The sequence below is a fragment of the Lepisma saccharinum genome, chromosome 13, assembly GCF_977018435.1.
Source record: "Lepisma saccharinum chromosome 13, izLepSacc3.1, whole genome shotgun sequence".
Classification (NCBI taxonomy): Eukaryota; Metazoa; Arthropoda; class Insecta; order Zygentoma; family Lepismatidae; genus Lepisma; species Lepisma saccharinum.
In genome coordinates this window covers 54,478,408-54,498,150 of record NC_139241.1, presented here as the reverse complement: position 1 = coordinate 54,498,150, position 19,743 = coordinate 54,478,408, and the positions used below count along the sequence as shown (strand labels likewise).

Here is a 19,743-nt window from a genome sequence, read left to right as displayed (position 1 = left end):
AATTTATTTATACACGTCACTCTGCCGTTCGTCGCATTCATCATCACATTTCAGTTCAATCTCTGAATTACCTTCTCTTACCTTTGCATTATCACAATCAGCAACAAACCCTTATCACTGATGATATTGAATTACCCTCTCTTATCTTTGCATTATCACAATCAGCGACAGACCCTTATCACTGATGATATTGAATTACCTTCTCTTACCTTTGCATTAACACAATTAGCAACAAACCCTTATCACTGATGATATTGAATTACCTTCTTACCTTTGCATTATCACAATCAGCAACAGACCCTTATCACTGATGATATTGAATTACCTTCTCTTACCTTTGCATTATCACAATCAGCAAGAAACCCTTATCACTGATGATATTGAATTACCCTCTCTTACCTTTGCATTATCACAATCAGCGACAGACCCTTATCACTGATGATATTGAATTACCTTCTCTTACCTTTGCATTATCACAATTAGCAACAAACCCTTATCACTGATGATATTGAATTACCCTCTCTTATCTTTGCATTATCACAATCAGCGACAGACCCTTATCACTGATGATATTGAATTACCTTCTCTTACCTTTGCATTATCACAATTAGCAACAAACCCTTATCACTGATGATATTGAATTACCCTCTCTTACCTTTGCATTATCACAATCAGCGACAGACCCTTATCACTGATGATATTGCATTACCTTCTCTTACCTTTGCATTATCACAATCAGCGACAGACCCGTATCACTGATCATATTGAATTACCTTCTTACCTTTGCATTATCACAATCAGCAACAGACCCTTATCACTGATGATATTGAATTACCTTCTCTTACCTTTGCATTATCACAATCAGCAAGAAACCCTTATCACTGATGATATTGAATTACCCTCTCTTACCTTTGCATTATCACAATCAGCGACAGACCTTTATCACTGATGATATTGAATTACCTTCTCTTACGTTTGCATTATCACAATCAGCAACAGACCCGTATCACTGATGATATTGAATTACCTTCTCTTACCTTTGCATTATCACAATCAGTAACAGACCCTTATCACTGATGATATTGAATTACCTTCTCTTACCTTTGCATTATCACAATTAGCAACAAACCCTTATCACTGATGATATTGAATTACCCTCTCTTACCTTTGCATTATCACAATCAGCGACAGACCCTTATCACTGATGATATTGAATTACCTTCTCTTACCTTTGCATTATCACAATCAGCGACAGACCCGTATCACTGATGATATTGAATTACCTTCTTACCTTTGCATTATCACAATCAGCAACAGACCCTTATCACTGATGATATTGAATTACCTTCTCTTACCTTTGCATTATCACAATCAGCAAGAAACCCTTATCACTGATGATATTGAATTACCCTCTCTTACCTTTGCATTATCACAATCAGCGACAGACCCTTATCACTGATGATATTGAATTAGCTTCTCTTACGTTTGCATTATCACAATCAGTAACAGACCCGTATCACTGATGATATTGAATTACCTTCTCTTACCTTTGCATCACAATCAGCAACAAACCCTTATCACTGATGATATTGAATTACCTTCTCTTACCTTTGCATTATCACAATCAGTGACACCCTTATCACTGATGATATTGAATTACCTTCTCTTACCTTTGCATTATCACAATTAGCAACAAACCCTTATCACTGATGATACTGAATTACCCTCTCTTACCTTTGCATTATCACAATCAGCGACAGACCCTTATCACTGATGATATTGAATTACCTTCTCTTAACTTTGCATTATCACAATCAGCAACAGACCCTTATCACTGATGATATTGAATTACCTTCTCTTACCTTTGCATCACAATCAGCAACAAACCCTTATCACTGATGATATTGAATTACCTTCTCTTATCTTTGCATTATCACAATCAGCGACAGACCCTTATCACTGATGATATTGAATTACCTTCTCTTACCTTTGCATTATCACAATTAGCAACAAACCCTTATCACTGATGATATTGAATTACCCTCTCTTACCTTTGCATTATCACAATCAGCGACAGACCCGTATCACTGATGATATTGAATTACCTTCTCTTACCTTTGCATTATCACAATCAGCGACAGACCTTTATCACTGATGATATTGAATTACCTTCTCTTACCTTTGCATTATCACAATTAGCAACAAACCCTTATCACTGATGATATTGAATTACCCTCTCTTACCTTTGCATTATGACAATCAGCGACAGACCCTTATCACTGATGATATTGAATTACCTTCTCTTACCTTTGCATTATCACAATCAGTGACAGACCCGTATCACTGATGATATTGAATTACCTTCTTACCTTTGCATTATCACAATCAGCAACAGACCCTTATCACTGATGATATTGAATTACCTTCTCTTACCTTTGCATTATCACAATCAGCAAGAAACCCTTATCACTGATGATATTGAATTACCCTCTCTTACCTTTGCATTATCACAATCAGCGACAGACCCTTATCACTGATGATATTGAATTACCTTCTCTTACCTTTGCATTATCACAATCAGCAACAGACCCGTATCACTGATGATATTGAATTACCTTCTCTTACCTTTGCATTATCACAATCAGTAACAGACCCTTATCACTGATGATATTGAATTACCTTCTCTTACCTTTGCATCACAATCAGCAACAAACCCTTATCACTGATGATATTGAATTACCTTCTCTTACCTTTGCATTATCACAATCAGTGACACCCTTATCACTGATGATATTGAATTACCTTCTCTTACCTTTGCATTATCACAATTAGCAACAAACTCTTATCACTGATGATACTGAATTACCCTCTCTTACCTTTGCATTATCACAATCAGCGACAGACCCTTATCACTGATGATATTGAATTACCTTCTCTTACCTTTGCATTATCACAATCAGCAACAGACCCTTATCACTGATGATATTGAATTACCTTCTCTTACCTTTGCATCACAATCAGCAACAAACCCTTATCACTGATGATATTGAAATACCTTCTCTTATCTTTGCATTATCACAATCAGCGACAGACCATTATCACTGATGATATTGAATTACCTTCTCTTACCTTTGCATTATCACAATTAGCAACAAACCCTTATCACTGATGATATTGAATTACCCTGTCTTATCTTTGCATTATCACAATCAGCGACAGACCCTTATCACTGATGATATTGAATTACCTTCTCTTACCTTTGCATTATCACAATTAGCAACAAACCCTTATCACTGATGATATTGAATTACCCTCTCTTACCTTTGCATTATCACAATCAGCGACAGACCCTTATCACTGATGATATTGCATTACCTTCTCTTACCTTTGCATTATCACAATCAGCAACAGACCCTTATCACTGATGATATTGAATTACCTTCTCTTACCTTTGCATCACAATCAGCAACAAACCCTTATCACTGATGATATTGAAATACCTTCTCTTATCTTTGCATTATCACAATCAGCGACAGACCCTTATCACTGATGATATTGAATTACCTTCTCTTACCTTTGCATTATCACAATTAGCAACAAACCCTTATCACTGATGATATTGAATTACCCTGTCTTATCTTTGCATTATCACAATCAGCGACAGACCCTTATCACTGATGATATTGAATTACCTTCTCTTACCTTTGCATTATCACAATCAGCAACAGACCCTTATCACTGATGATATTGAATTACCTTCTCTTACCTTTGCATCACAATCAGCAACAAACCCTTATCACTGATGATATTGAAATACCTTCTCTTATCTTTGCATTATCACAATCAGCGACAGACCTTTATCACTGATGATATTGAATTACCTTCTCTTACCTTTGCATTATCACAATTAGCAACAAACCCTTATCACTGATGATATTGAATTACCCTGTCTTATCTTTGCATTATCACAATCAGCGACAGACCCTTATCACTGATGATATTGAATTACCTTCTCTTACCTTTGCATTATCACAATTAACAACAAACCCTTATCACTGATGATATTGAATTACCCTCTCTTACCTTTGCATTATCACAATCAGCGACAGACCCTTATCACTGATGATATTGCATTACCTTCTCTTACCTTTGCATTATCACAATCAGCGACAGATCCGTATCACTGATGATATTGAATTACCTTCTTACCTTTGCATTATCACAATAAGCAACAGACCCTTATCACTGATGATATTGAATTACCTTCTCTTACCTTTGCATTATCACAATCAGCAAGAAACCCTTATCACTGATGATATTGAATTACCCTCTCTTACCTTTGCATTATCACAATCAGCGACAGACCCTTATCACTGATGATATTGAATTACCTTCTCTTACCTTTGCATTATCACAATTAGCAACAAACCCTTATCACTGATGATATTGAATTACCCTCTCTTACCTTTGCATTATCACAATCAGCGACAGACCCTTATCACTGATGATATTGAATTACCTTCTCTTACCTTTGCATTATCACAATCAGCGACAGACCCGTATCACTGATGATATTGAATTACCTTCTTACCTTTGCATTATCACAATCAGCAACAGACCCTTATCACTGGTGATATTGAATTACCTTCTCTTACCTTTGCATTATCACAATCAGCAAGAAACCCTTATCACTGATGATATTGAATTACCCTCTCTTACCTTTGCATTATCACAATCAGCGACAGACCCTTATCACTGATGATATTGAATTAGCTTCTCTTACGTTTGCATTATCACAATCAGCAACAGACCCGTATCACTGATGATATTGAATTACCTTCTCTTACCTTTGCATTATCACAATCAGTAACAGACCCTTATCACTGATGATATTGAATTACCTTCTCTTACCTTTGCATCACAATCAGCAACAAACCCTTATCACTGATGATATTGAATTACCTTCTCTTACCTTTGCATTATCACAATCAGTGACACCCTTATCACTGATGATATTGAATTACCTTGTCTTACCTTTGCATTATCACAATTAGCAACAAACCCTTATCACTGATGATACTGAATTACCCTCTCTTACCTTTGCATTATCACAATCAGCGTTAGACCCTTATCACTGATGATATTGAATTACCTTCTCTTACCTTTTCATTATCACAATCAGCAACAGACCCTTATCACTGATGATATTGAATTACCTTCTCTTACCTTTGCATCACAATCAGCAACAAACCCTTATCACTGATGATATTGAATTACCTTCTCTTATCTTTGCATTATCACAATCAGCGACAGACCCTTATCACTAATGATATTGAATTACCTTCTCTTACCTTTGTATTATCACAATTAGCAACAAACCCTTATCACTGATGATATTGAATTACCCTCTCTTACCTTTGCATTATCACAATCAGCGACAGACCCTTATCACGGATGATATTGAATTACCTTCTCTTACCTTTGCATTATCACAATCAGCGACAGACCCGTATCACTGATGATATTGAATTACCTTCTCTTACCTTTGCATTATCACAATCAGCGACAGACCCTTATCACTGATGATATTGAATTACCTTCTCTTACCTTTGCATTATCACAATTAGCAACAAACCCTTATCACTGATGATATTGAATTACCCTCTCACCTTTGCATTATGACAATCAGCGACAGACCCTTATCACTGATGATATTGAATTACCTTCTCTTACCTTTGCATTATCACAATCAGCGACAGACCCGTATCACTGATGATATTGAATTACCTTCTTACCTTTGCATTATCACAATCAGCAACAGACCCTTATCACTGATGATATTGAATTACCTTCTCTTACCTTTGCATTATCACAATCAGCAAGAAACCCTTATCACTGATGATATTGAATTACCCTCTCTTACCTTTGCATTATCACAATCAGCGACAGACCCTTATCACTGATGATATTGAATTACCTTCTCTTACCTTTGCATTATCACAATCAGCAACAGACCCGTATCACTGATGATATTGAATTACCTTCTCTTACCTTTGCATTATCACAATCAGTAACAGACCCTTATCACTGATGATATTGAATTACCTTCTCTTACCTTTGCATCACAATCAGCTACAAACCCTTATCACTGATGATATTGAATTACCTTCTCTTACCTTTGCATTATCACAATCAGTGACACCCTTATCACTGATGATATTGAATTACCTTCTCTTACCTTTGCATTATCACAATTAGCAACAAACCCTTATCACTGATGATACTGAATTACCCTCTCTTACCTTTGCATTATCACAATCAACGACAGACCCTTATCACTGATGATATTGAATTACCTTCTCTTACCTTTGCATTATCACAATCAGCAACAGACCCTTATCACTGATGATATTGAATTACCTTCTCTTACCTTTGCATCACAATCAGCAACAAACCCTTATCACTGATGATATTGAATTACCTTCTCTTATCTTTGCATTATCACAATCAGCGACAGACCCTTATCACTGATGATATTGAATTACCTTCTCTTACCTTTGCATTATCACAATTAGCAACAAACCCTTATCACTGATGATATTGAATTACCCTCTCTTACCTTTGCATTATCACAATCAGCGACAGACCCTTATCACTGATGATATTGAATTACCTTCTCTTACCTTTGCATCACATTCAGCGACAGACTCTTATCACTGATGATATTGAATTACCTTCTCTTACCTTTGCATTATCACAATCAGCGACAGACCCTTATCACTGTGTAACGTGGTTGTTGCGTACGTAAGAAAAGACGGTGAAAGTTATTTAAGGAAACGTGCAAAAGGTCCGGGATCAATTATTGTACGTTCGTAGAAACGAATAACAACAACCAGTTACAAAAGTACTAAAGGGTTGAGGTTAATGGCAAGTGTTTATCACTGCCGCCTCAGTCTCGATTGAGAACCAGAAGACAAAAGGGGGACGCGTGTTTGAATGTATGGGACCCTCCCAAAAACAGTCACCAAAAAACAAAAGTATGTAATAAATACTCACAGAATATCGTGGAAAATTTCACACTGTACCGACCTTTCAATATAGGTATGCATATATTCATGTACAAGAGTGTACACGGAACGTCACAAAAATGTACGTACAATACAGACCAATCCATTCATCTTTTCATTTACCCCCTAGTAATCTTTCATTCTTTGTTAACTAGCAAGGTTCCAAAACAAAAAAGGGTGAAAAGAGAGAATAAAGTTCATTTGCGACCTTAAGTCAAAATTTATTGCGTTAATCACCCAGCGAAGAATGATTAACGTCCCAACATGAAAACGTATACACCAAAACGATTTTTAACTAGTAATCAGTCTTTTAAATCACACAATATTACTTCCAGAATAAATTCAACAATTATTTCTCCCTCCATTTACTCCGTAGTTTCATACATGAGGTCGTTATAGTTACGACAATGAATAATAAGAAATCCAACCAACCCGTAGAATTATGCAATATGCAATCTCTTTAACAAGTTAAATTCTCAACAACACGTTATAGTAAAAAGCTCTTATTATTTCTTCTTGTAACAATTTGTCGCCTTATTTTTACTTTGATGCTCTCTCCTATTACATTATTTTAATATTTTGTGCCAGACAAACATTATCTCTCATTGTATTCTGTCGACCTCTGAGACGCAATAATAAATTACCCTAACGTACGCCTTGCTCAATATTATTATTATTAGAAGTTCTCCTTTACTTTTTGTATGCGACAAATAGCAGCGACGACGCGTATGCCCAAACAATTACGTGGTTAATCCCATTTTGCATAGTTCTAATAAATCGACGCTTATATCTTGTTTCTTCCAACTATTATAACCGGAGATTCAAAGTATATGAAACCGGCGCACTTCACTTTATTTGCTATGCCGCAAAAGAAGGATTTGACACAGTACGTACCTTAATAGTTCACTCAAAAACTGTTCCAACTGGTCAATCGAACTCTGCAACTGGAGGGTCAAATAGGATTTGACTTCCTTCTCATCCGGTCGTCTTTTCCCTCACATTGGTATGGCGAAAGTCAGCTTTCGTCTCAATCCTGGTTTTCGTGGGAACGCTCCATAGAAGTAGTGGTAACGTGTATCCAGTGTAACACGCCAAAACAGCCTATGCACACGTCAAACGTGACACGGAACACGCATATTTGATTCCTCACAAGAAATGTAATCTTTCCACTACTTAACTTGAAATGCGAACATTGTAGAAGAATCCACTTTTGAGTGGTTGTGCGAAGTATCGAGAAATACTGCAAAACGAGTGCGTGCAATTAAGATCCAAAAAAAATGCCAGTCTCGTTCAGCGAGACACCGTTCCACACTAATCGCACGTCATCCTACTTTTTTCTCGCTCGTTTCCCTGCGAGAACCTGGCTGTTACGAGGAAGTCTGTCGGATCGGAACTCATTCAGCTTATCGTTCGTAAAAGCAGCTCTGGGCAAAGATAGGTGGAGACACCTAGCGGCGACTGGCACAACCAACAAGGTAAACGAGACGCAAGGCGTACTACGAAGGAGGACATGTGATGTCTTTCCTACGCGAAATATGACGTAATACTTCTTTAGTACAAATCGCGCAGGAAAAACTTCACAAACTCCCCCGGCTAACAAATATAAGAGAACAATATATATGATAACAACGACCATAATTATTTGGCAATAAAGGCACATGAACTAACCAGACACCAAATATACCATTTCGAGAGCACCAAATCCCTATATAAGGAAAATCCCCTTACTCAAAAAGTAATACCCAAAAGTATGGGTTTTTTTTTTTTTTGTTAAAAAACCATAAGAGCACCATATAAATAGAGAACATACATACCATGTGAGAATATATGCAAACAAGTACCTAAAACTATATATATATATCCCACACACATTGATTAGATTGAGACTAGATTAATTAATGACATAAATATGCACAATATTGGTAACCAATTGAGACCCAATAGATAATAAGATGAATAAATAATCTATAAAAATGATTGTGAAAAAGTGAGCATGAAAAGTCGATTGCAATCGTAATAATGAAATGACCATACTGGATGAAAGTTAACATTACAATTAAGAATACTCTTTACCTGATATATAAGCATATGTGCCATTAAAAGGGCATTACATCAAATTAAACATTCAAGATTCACAATACACTCAATACAAAGATACCTGTTAAATAACACCTGTAAGTAGGAAACGAAGGTCCAAAGAAACACTATAATGAGAAGAATTTCTCAAAACAAGAAGGAGAAGACGTTTTACATTCAAATTAGTACTCCTAGAAGATAATATGGTGGTTGTGTTTCCATTTGAATGCGTAGAATGAAGATTCCAAGATGGCACACTCGAAATTTATGTTTCCTCAATAAACATGAAAAATAAACAGAAAAAAAAGGCGAATTAGAAGAGAATAATGAGAGAAGAAGAAAAAAAAAGGATAGGACAGAGGAGAGGAAACCTAAACAGAGGGGAATACAATGAGAAATAGGAGCATCAATTACAATTTGTGCTTAAAACAGTCATCCTACATATACACCAAGAATTGCAGTAAGTAATATGCAATAAAAAATTATTTTACCAATGAAATCATGATTAACATCTGACAAAAGGCATTAGTTAAAAAGGCAAAATATTACACATAAGCTAATTTACAGCATGAAGAAAAAAAAATATTAACATAGAAATCATGTATACATCAAAATTGCATTAAGTAATATGCAATAAAAAATTATTTACCAATGAAATCATGTATACACCAAAATTGCATAAAATATATAAATCTTCAATGTTCTTAAGATTCTAAGTCAAATACACGACCAAAATACAAAATCCAAAGTTGTGGTATTCCATGCATTTCTTAGATGCGAGGAACTGGGTCATGAGAAGAGTAACGGGTGGTAGGGGGACGACGTCGGCAATGTGAAGCAGAGTGTCCATTTCGGCGGCAAAAGTTACAGTAGAAAGGTTGAAATGGGCGGGAAGAACGGTGAGGATTCTGCTCTCGGTTGGGGTACAAAAGTGAAGCTATTTGGGAATCCGATAAGTCCACCTCTAATGAAGGTTCCTCTCGCAGATAATACGGTTTGATATGTGATATATGGACCTTCCGGAGGAAAACCTCAGTTTCCGGATCGACTAATAGAACAGTTACAGGACCAAACACCTTAAAAACTTTAGCAGGACCTGCCCAACGTTGTTGGAGCTTTGCAGTGACTTTCTGAAAGGCATTACTTTGTGGGAAGGTTTTGTAAAGAACTAAATCTCCAACTTTAAAGGAGGAAGGTTGCCTTTTAGGGTCGTATCTATTACGCCGCGCTAGCCATGCTTTTTGTAAATGATGGAAGGCTTGCGCCCAACATTGTGCACGATCAGCGGAAGGAGGACCAGCTAATTCAGAATCGGATTTGAATTCCCAAAAAAAATTCATAGGTCCGTCAATGTCCCGTCCAAACAAAATCTGTGCTGGAGTAGTTTGTATACTATCCTGTACCGCCGTATTGAATGCAAACGAAATTGCATTTAAATGGACATCCCATTTAGTATGATCGTCAGAATGATAGGCGATCAGAGAGGCCTTAAGATTACGGATAAAGCGTTCTGCCAGTGAAGGATTAGGATAGTAGGAGCTAGTATATATATGTTTGACTCGAGACTCAAACAAGAAGGAATTGAAATAGCGAGATCGAAAATATGATGCATTATCAGATACCAATTCACACGGTGCCCCAAACACCAGAAACAAAGACCGAAGTTTTTCCACTATTTGATTAGATGTGGGTCCCCGAAGAGGATAAAGAGAAACCCACTTGGAAAATGCATCAACCACTACCAAGATGTAGGAATTTCCTTTGGACGAACGTACCAAAGGGCCAACAAGGTCAATATACAGTCGTCGCCAAGGATGTTTGATGATCTCCGATGATAAAAAACCAGGAGGTTTACGTATAACTAATTTGGCCTTTTGGCAAATGTCGCAAGACTTAACATATGTCTTAATGTCTTGAATACATGATGGCCACCAAAATATACTCATTATTTTTTTGGTACACTTTTGAACACCCAAGTGTGAACCTCCGACGGGGGTATCGTGGTAGTAACGGCAAATAAGATGTTGAAGAGATTGAGGAACGACAACTAATGAGAACTTAGAACGTGGAGGTTGCCAGACAAGTAAGTCATTGTAAAGAGCATAATGTTTATAGGATTGACCCGTTTGCAATTTCTGAATAATTGGAAGTAGAATAGAATCTTTGTGTTGAAGATCTAGAATGTCCGATTTGCTAAAGGGAATAATTTGGAATTTTGGTGCAGCACAGGCAAGAGAGGTAATGGATTGAGGAGAAATCTGAAATTCATCCGGTGAATACATTCTAGATAAGCAATCAGCAACGGGATTTAGTCGAGAAGCAATATGTTCTACAGAATAAGAAAAACGTGACAAATAAAGCAACCAACGACCAAACTTGCCGTATTGCTCAGGATGGCGTAGAAGCCAGGAAAGTGCCTGATTGTCCGTCTGGAGAGTGAAGTGCTTCTCGGTTAGATATGTTTCAAACTTTTTGAAACCATAAACAATGGCACAACATTCGGCCTCGTATATGGATTGTCGACGTTCTATGTCAGTACGCTTACGAGAAGCAAAAGCAATAGGACGTAATGATCCATCTGGCATACGTTGGTTCAGGGTAGCACCCAGAGCCAATCCCGAAGCATCGCATTGCAAAACAAATTCCCTTGAAAAATCGGGCAAAGCCAAAACAGTATGTTTAAGAAAAACCTGTTTAAGATGATCAAATTGTTGTTGATCGCTCTCGGACCACGTAAAGGGAAGACCCTTTTTCTTTTTGTCTGTTAAGAAGGAGGTAATATCAGAATACGATGGAATAAAGCGCGAATAGTATCCCAATAATCCTAAAACGCGCTGAACAGCTTTGACGTTCCTAGGAGAGGGCATATCTTGAATTGCTGAGATACGATCTGGATCTAAAACAAGTTGTCCCTCGCGTAAAATATATCCCAAATATTTAACCTCAGTTTGCATCCATTTGGATTTAACGGGATTTACAGTTAGACCGGCCTCACGAAATGCCTGCAACACCAATTTAAGATGAGTCAAATGAGTCTTTTCATCAGGACTGAAGATCAAGACATCATCAGCGTAGTTGACCAGGAATTTATATTTAAAAGGACCCAATATTTTGTCCAAGGCGCGAGTCAATAATTGGGTACCAAGATTAATACCAAACGGAACCCTAGTATAGCGGTATTGGCCAAAAGAGGTGACAAATGCCGTTAAGTCTTTACTAGGTTCATCTAGTCTTATCTGGTGAAAACTTTTGCAAAGATCCAAGCAAGAAAATACTTTAGCAGCTTGTAAATGTTGAAAAATCAAGTCTATACGGCTTTGTGGAAAGGCGTCATAGGCAATAAGCCGGTTAAGATGCTTATAACTACAAACAAGACGATGCCCGCCGTCTTTCTTATCTACGAGGAAACAAGGGGATGCGTAAGGGGAGGCACACTCCTCTATGATTTTCTCGTCTAACAACTCCTGAATTTGTTGACGTAAAATGTTTGTTTGGGTGGGGTTTAACTGAAATGGTTTTGAGCGAAAAGGAACATTAGTAATTAGGGGAATAGAAACAGGTTCCAGCGTACAAGTACCCACACGTTCTGTGACAACATCCTCATATTCCTGTAATAAACTGGTAATGCTGGGAGACAAGTTATTAGTTGGAGAGTGACTAACTTCCTCAATAAGTCGTACCTGATGTTTCTTTCTCTGAGGTACCGAAGAGGCGAAAGGAATGGGATCATTTGAATAGGGAAATGAAACAACTAACTGGTCAAAGGAAATAGTACCCTTGGAATGTGAAAAAAAATCTGAGCCAAGAATAACTGGAAAAGGTAAAGTGTCCGAAATCCAAAAGGTCCATTTCCAAGACAATCCCTGTAACTTCAATGTCAAAATCACATGTGAGTCAAGGCATATAGATTGATTATTAACAGTTTGCAACGTACGACTGATGTCTTGAAAAATAGATGGTACAGGACGTAAGGTGGCTAAAAATCCCCTCGCAATTAAGGACACAGAGCTTCCGGAATCGACAAGAAGACGACTCGGTGTAGAATTCAAGGTGGCATGAATAATAGGCATGACTTTTTTAATAATCGTCACAGGGTGTTCTATATGAGGTATAGTCGTAGTTTCTGATGGTGAAGAACGTTCCTTATCAATAGGAGAGGGCTCAATATTCGATAAATTAGTATTATGCCGTGAGACGACATTAAAGGGTAGATCATCAGTTTTCTTTGAACTATCCAAGGAAGGGGGAGGAGAAGGAAATACAGGTAAAGTTGGTAGAGGCTGTGGGAGATGAGAATCAATAGGGTGTAAAATACAGTTTTGCTCTTGTTGGTCCTGTCGACGTAATTCCATGGGCCATAACTCCCTAGACAAACAAATAAAACTAGTAATGGAAGTTGGTCGATCAAAACCCATTAAATGCATGCGGGTGGTATCTTGTAAATTCAATAATACGAATTCCAATAGACTAGATTCAGACCAGTCCACAGGTAGTACATGATAAACATCATAAATGTCATTCAAGTAAGTGGAAAGCATTTCCCCGGTTCGCTGAGGACGAAGGAGGTATTTATCTAGCAACATTTGCATTTTGGGATAAGGGACGAAGCGATACCACATAATGCGTCTAAACGTTGGCCATGGGAATTTCTCAGTAAGGGAATCATGCCAAGTTTCCCGGAGAGGTCCCCGTGTGGATGCAAATGCCATCAATAATAAGGATTCTAAATCTATAAGGTTTAATTTAAAAATTTTATGGAGATTTAACAAGAAATGGAACAACTGGTCGGGGTCCGAACCATCTGTCGGTAGTAATACCTGTAAAAGATCTACGGCTGTCGAATATCTAATGTAGTTTGTGATATTGGAATAATCGGGAGGCAACAAAAGTTCCCTAGGTGTGTGAAGGTTTGGGGTCTGCAAAAATGGCGAAGGTTGTATGTTAACGGGCGGGAAGGGAAAAGAAGCCGACCCAATCCCATGCAAATGGCCTTGAAGAGGAAGCGACATTATATTTATCACTTGGCTAGGATATCCAAAATGTCCACAAGGGAAGAGCCCGAACAAAAGAAAAGCCAATAGTATCCAATTGACAAGACAATTGCAAAAGTGCAACATCAAAATATCCAGTGAGATAAGTAGAAACAGTAAACCCAAAAAATTCCTATGTGGCAACGCTTTCTCAAAATTTTTATACGGAAGGAACGCAAAAAAAAAGGAGGGGGGTAAAAATTAGCAAAGCAAAAAAAAAAAATTGTTATACAAGGAAAACAGGTATGAACCAGAGTTATCGTAGCACCAATACTACCAAAAAATAGGAATATCCGGAAGGGAAAAAAATTTTTGCAATATTTCAACTGTGTAAGTTATAAAAAAAAAAAATAACCTGCTCTGATACCAGGAACTTTGTAACGTGGTTGTTGCGTACGTAAGAAAAGACGGTGAAAGTTATTTAAGGAAACGTGCAAAAGGTCCGGGATCAATTATTGTACGTTCGTAGAAACGAATAACAACAACCAGTTACAAAAGTACTAAAGGGTTGAGGTTAATGGCAAGTGTTTATCACTGCCGCCTCAGTCTCGATTGAGAACCAGAAGACAAAAGGGGGACGCGTGTTTGAATGTATGGGACCCTCCCAAAAACAGTCACCAAAAAACAAAAGTATGTAATAAATACTCACAGAATATCGTGGAAAATTTCACACTGTACCGACCTTTCAATATAGGTATGCATATATTCATGTACAAGAGTGTACACGGAACGTCACAAAAATGTACGTACAATACAGACCAATCCATTCATCTTTTCATTTACCCCCTAGTAATCTTTCATTCTTTGTTAACTAGCAAGGTTCCAAAACAAAAAAGGGTGAAAAGAGAGAATAAAGTTCATTTGCGACCTTAAGTCAAAATTTATTGCGTTAATCACCCAGCGAAGAATGATTAACGTCCCAACATGAAAACGTATACACCAAAACGATTTTTAACTAGTAATCAGTCTTTTAAATCACACAATATTACTTCCAGAATAAATTCAACAATTATTTCTCCCTCCATTTACTCCGTAGTTTCATACATGAGGTCGTTATAGTTACGACAATGAATAATAAGAAATCCAACCAACCCGTAGAATTATGCAATATGCAATCTCTTTAACAAGTTAAATTCTCAACAACACGTTATAGTAAAAAGCTCTTATTATTTCTTCTTGTAACAATTTGTCGCCTTATTTTTACTTTGATGCTCTCTCCTATTACATTATTTTAATATTTTGTGCCAGACAAACATTATCTCTCATTGTATTCTGTCGACCTCTGAGACGCAATAATAAATTACCCTAACGTACGCCTTGCTCAATATTATTATTATTAGAAGTTCTCCTTTACTTTTTGTATGCGACAAATAGCAGCGACGACGCGTATGCCCAAACAATTACGTGGTTAATCCCATTTTGCATAGTTCTAATAAATCGACGCTTATATCTTGTTTCTTCCAACTATTATAACCGGAGATTCAAAGTATATGAAACCGGCGCACTTCACTTTATTTGCTATGCCGCAAAAGAAGGATTTGACACAGTACGTACCTTAATAGTTCACTCAAAAACTGTTCCAACTGGTCAATCGAACTCTGCAACTGGAGGGTCAAATAGGATTTGACTTCCTTCTCATCCGGTCGTCTTTTCCCTCACATTGGTATGGCGAAAGTCAGCTTTCGTCTCAATCCTGGTTTTCGTGGGAACGCTCCATAGAAGTAGTGGTAACGTGTATCCAGTGTAACACGCCAAAACAGCCTATGCACACGTCAAACGTGACACGGAACACGCATATTTGATTCCTCACAAGAAATGTAATCTTTCCACTACTTAACTTGAAATGCGAACATTGTAGAAGAATCCACTTTTGAGTGGTTGTGCGAAGTATCGAGAAATACTGCAAAACGAGTGCGTGCAATTAAGATCCAAAAAAAATGCCAGTCTCGTTCAGCGAGACACCGTTCCACACTAATCGCACGTCATCCTACCTTTTTCTCGCTCGTTTCCCTGCGAGAACCTGGCTGTTACGAGGAAGTCTGTCGGATCGGAACTCATTCAGCTTATCGTTCGTAAAAGCAGCTCTGGGCAAAGATAGGTGGAGACACCTAGCGGCGACTGGCACAACCAACAAGGTAAACGAGACGCAAGGCGTACTACGAAGGAGGACATGTGATGTCTTTCCTACGCGAAATATGACGTAATACTTCTTTAGTACAAATCGCGCAGGAAAAACTTCACAACTGATGATATTGAATTACCTTCTCTTACCTTTGCATTATCACAATCAGCGACAGACTCTTATCACTGATGATATTGAATTACCCTCTCTTACCTTTGCATTATCACAATCAGCGACAGACCCTTATCACTGATGATATTGAATTACCTTCTCTTACCTTTGCATTATCACAATCAGCAACAGACCCTTATCACTGATGATATTGGATTACCTTCTCTTACCTTTGCATCACAATCAGCAACAAACCCTTATCACTGATGATATTGAATTACCTTCTCTTATCTTTGCATTATCACAACCAGCGACAGACCCTTATCACTGATGCTATTGAATTACCTTCTCTTACCTTTGCATTATCACAGTTAGCAACAAACCCTTATCACTGATGATATTGAATTACCCTCTCTTACCTTTGCATTATCACAATCAGCGACAGACCCTTATCACTGATGATATTGAATTACCTTCTCTTACCTTTGCATTATCACAATCAGCGACAGACCCGTATCACTGATGATATTGAATTACCTTCTCTTACCTTTGCATTATCACAATCAGCAACAGACCCTTATCACTGATGATATTGAATTACCTTCTCTTACCTTTGCATCACAATCAGCAAGAAACCCTTATCACTGATGATATTGAATTACCCTCTCTTACCTTTGCATTATCACAATCAGCGACAGACCCTTATCACTGATGATATTGAATTACCTTCTCTTACCTTTGCATTATCACAATCAGCGACAGACCCTTATCACTGATGATATTGAATTACCTTCTCTTACCTTTGCATTATCACAATCAGTAACAGACCCTTATCACTGATGATATTGAATTACCTTCTCTTACCTTTGCATCACAATCAGCAACAAACCCTTATCACTGATGATATTGAATTACCTTGTCTTACCTTTGCATCACAATCAGCGACAGACTCTTATCACTGATGATATTGAATTACCCTCTCTTACCTTTGCATTATCACAATCAGCGACAGACCCGTATCACTGATGATATTGAATTACCTTCTCTTACCTTTGCATTATCACAATCAGCAACAGACCCTTATCACTGATGATATTGAATTACCTTCTCTTACCTTTGCATCACAATCAGCAAGAAACCCTTATCACTGATGATATTGAATTACCCTCTCTTACCTTTGCATTATCACAATCAGCGACAGACCCTTATCACTGATGATATTGAATTACCTTCTCTTACCTTTGCATTATCACAATCAGCGACAGACTCGTATCACTGATGATATTGAATTACCTTCTCTTACCTTTGCATTATCACAATCAGTAACAGACCCTTATCACTGATGATATTGAATTACCCTCTCTTACCTTTGCATTATCACAATCAGCGACAGACCCTTATCACTGATGATATTGAATTACCTTCTCTTACCTTTGCATTATCACAGTTAGCAACAAACCCTTATCACTGATGATATTGAATTACCCTCTCTTACCTTTGCATTATCACAATCAGCGACAGACCCTTATCACTGATGATATTGAATTACCTTCTCTTACCTTTGCATTATCACAATCAGCGACAGACCCGTATCACTGATGATATTGAATTACCTTCTCTTACCTTTGCATTATCACAATCAGCAACAGACCCTTATCACTGATGATATTGAATTACCTTCTCTTACCTTTGCATCACAATCAGCAAGAAACCCTTATCACTGATGATATTGAATTACCCTCTCTTACCTTTGCATTATCACAATCAGCGACAGACCCTTATCACTGATGATATTGAATTACCTTCTCTTACCTTTGCATTATCACAATCAGCGACAGACCCGTATCACTGATGATATTGAATTACCTTCTCTTACCTTTGCATTATCACAATCAGTAACAGACCCTTATCACTGATGATATTGAATTACCTTCTCTTACCTTTGCATCACAATCAGCAACAAACCCTTATCACTGATGATATTGAATTACCTTGTCTTACCTTTGCATCACAATCAGCGACAGACTCTTATCACTGATGATATTGAATTACCCTCTCTTACCTTTGCATTATCACAATCAGCGACAGACCCGTATCACTGATGATATTGAATTACCTTCTCTTACCTTTGCATTATCACAATCAGCAACAGACCCTTATCACTGATGATATTGAATTACCTTCTCTTACCTTTGCATCACAATCAGCAAGAAACCCTTATCACTGATGATATTGAATTACCCTCTCTTACCTTTGCATTATCACAATCAGCGACAGACCCTTATCACTGATGATATTGAATTACCTTCTCTTACCTTTGCGTTATCACAATCAGCGACAGACTCGTATCACTGATGATATTGAATTACCTTCTCTTACCTTTGCATTATCACAATCAGTAACAGACCCTTATCACTGATGATATTGAATTACCCTCTCTTACCTTTGCATTATCACAATCAGCGACAGACCCTTATCACTGATGATATTGAATTACCTTGTCTGACCTTTGCATCACAATCAGCGACAGAGACTTATCACTGATGATATTGAATTACCCTCTCTTACCTTTGCATTATCACAATCAGCGACAGACCCTTATCACTGATGATATTGAATTACCTTCTCTTACCTTTGCATCACAATCAGCGACAGACTCTTATCACTGATGATATTGAATTACCCTCTCTTACCTTTGCATTATCACAATCAGCGACAGACCCTTATCACTGATGATATTGAATTACCTTCTCTTACTTTTGCATTATCACAATCAGCAACAAACCCTTATCACTGATGATATTGAATTACCCTCTCTTACCTTTGCATTATCACAATCAGCGACAGACCCTTATCACTGATGATATTGCATTCACTGCATTCACCATCAGCATGAACGAATGAATTTGGCATTTTTCCGAATTCTAATGGTAAATTGTACAAGTTACCATTAACCCAGATGAGATCGGTCACTCTGTATCCCACAGATACAGACAGCCTACTAATCCAAGACACGAAGGGGCACCATACGGAGACTGTTCTCATCTGTATTCATACCTGGAAGCAGCTACTGAGAAGCTTAGAACTACATGCCTAATTGTTTCTGAGAAAATAAACAATTTTAGTCACAAGTGTCTCACAGATACAGTGCAACTGATGAAGGGTTAATTTCAAATTTTCAAACCCATACAGGTTGCTCATTAGCATAGGAAAGTAGATTAGCATTCTATTATAATGTTAAAGAGGGAAGATGGGCAATGGGCTTAGCCTGCTCTTTGCTCTAGACTCATATTGTGAACGATCTACAGACTATATTAGCTCCGTGTCTCTTATGCAT

At 37.6% G+C, this 19,743-nt stretch overlaps 1 protein-coding gene across 1 annotated transcript in view; it reads left to right on the top strand.

The window, feature by feature from the left end:
• snz (sorting nexin snazarus) overlaps positions 1 to 19,743 on the top strand; it is a 69,313-nt gene that overhangs the window by 11,848 nt on the left and 37,722 nt on the right. The gene's annotated exons all lie outside the window — the stretch shown is intronic.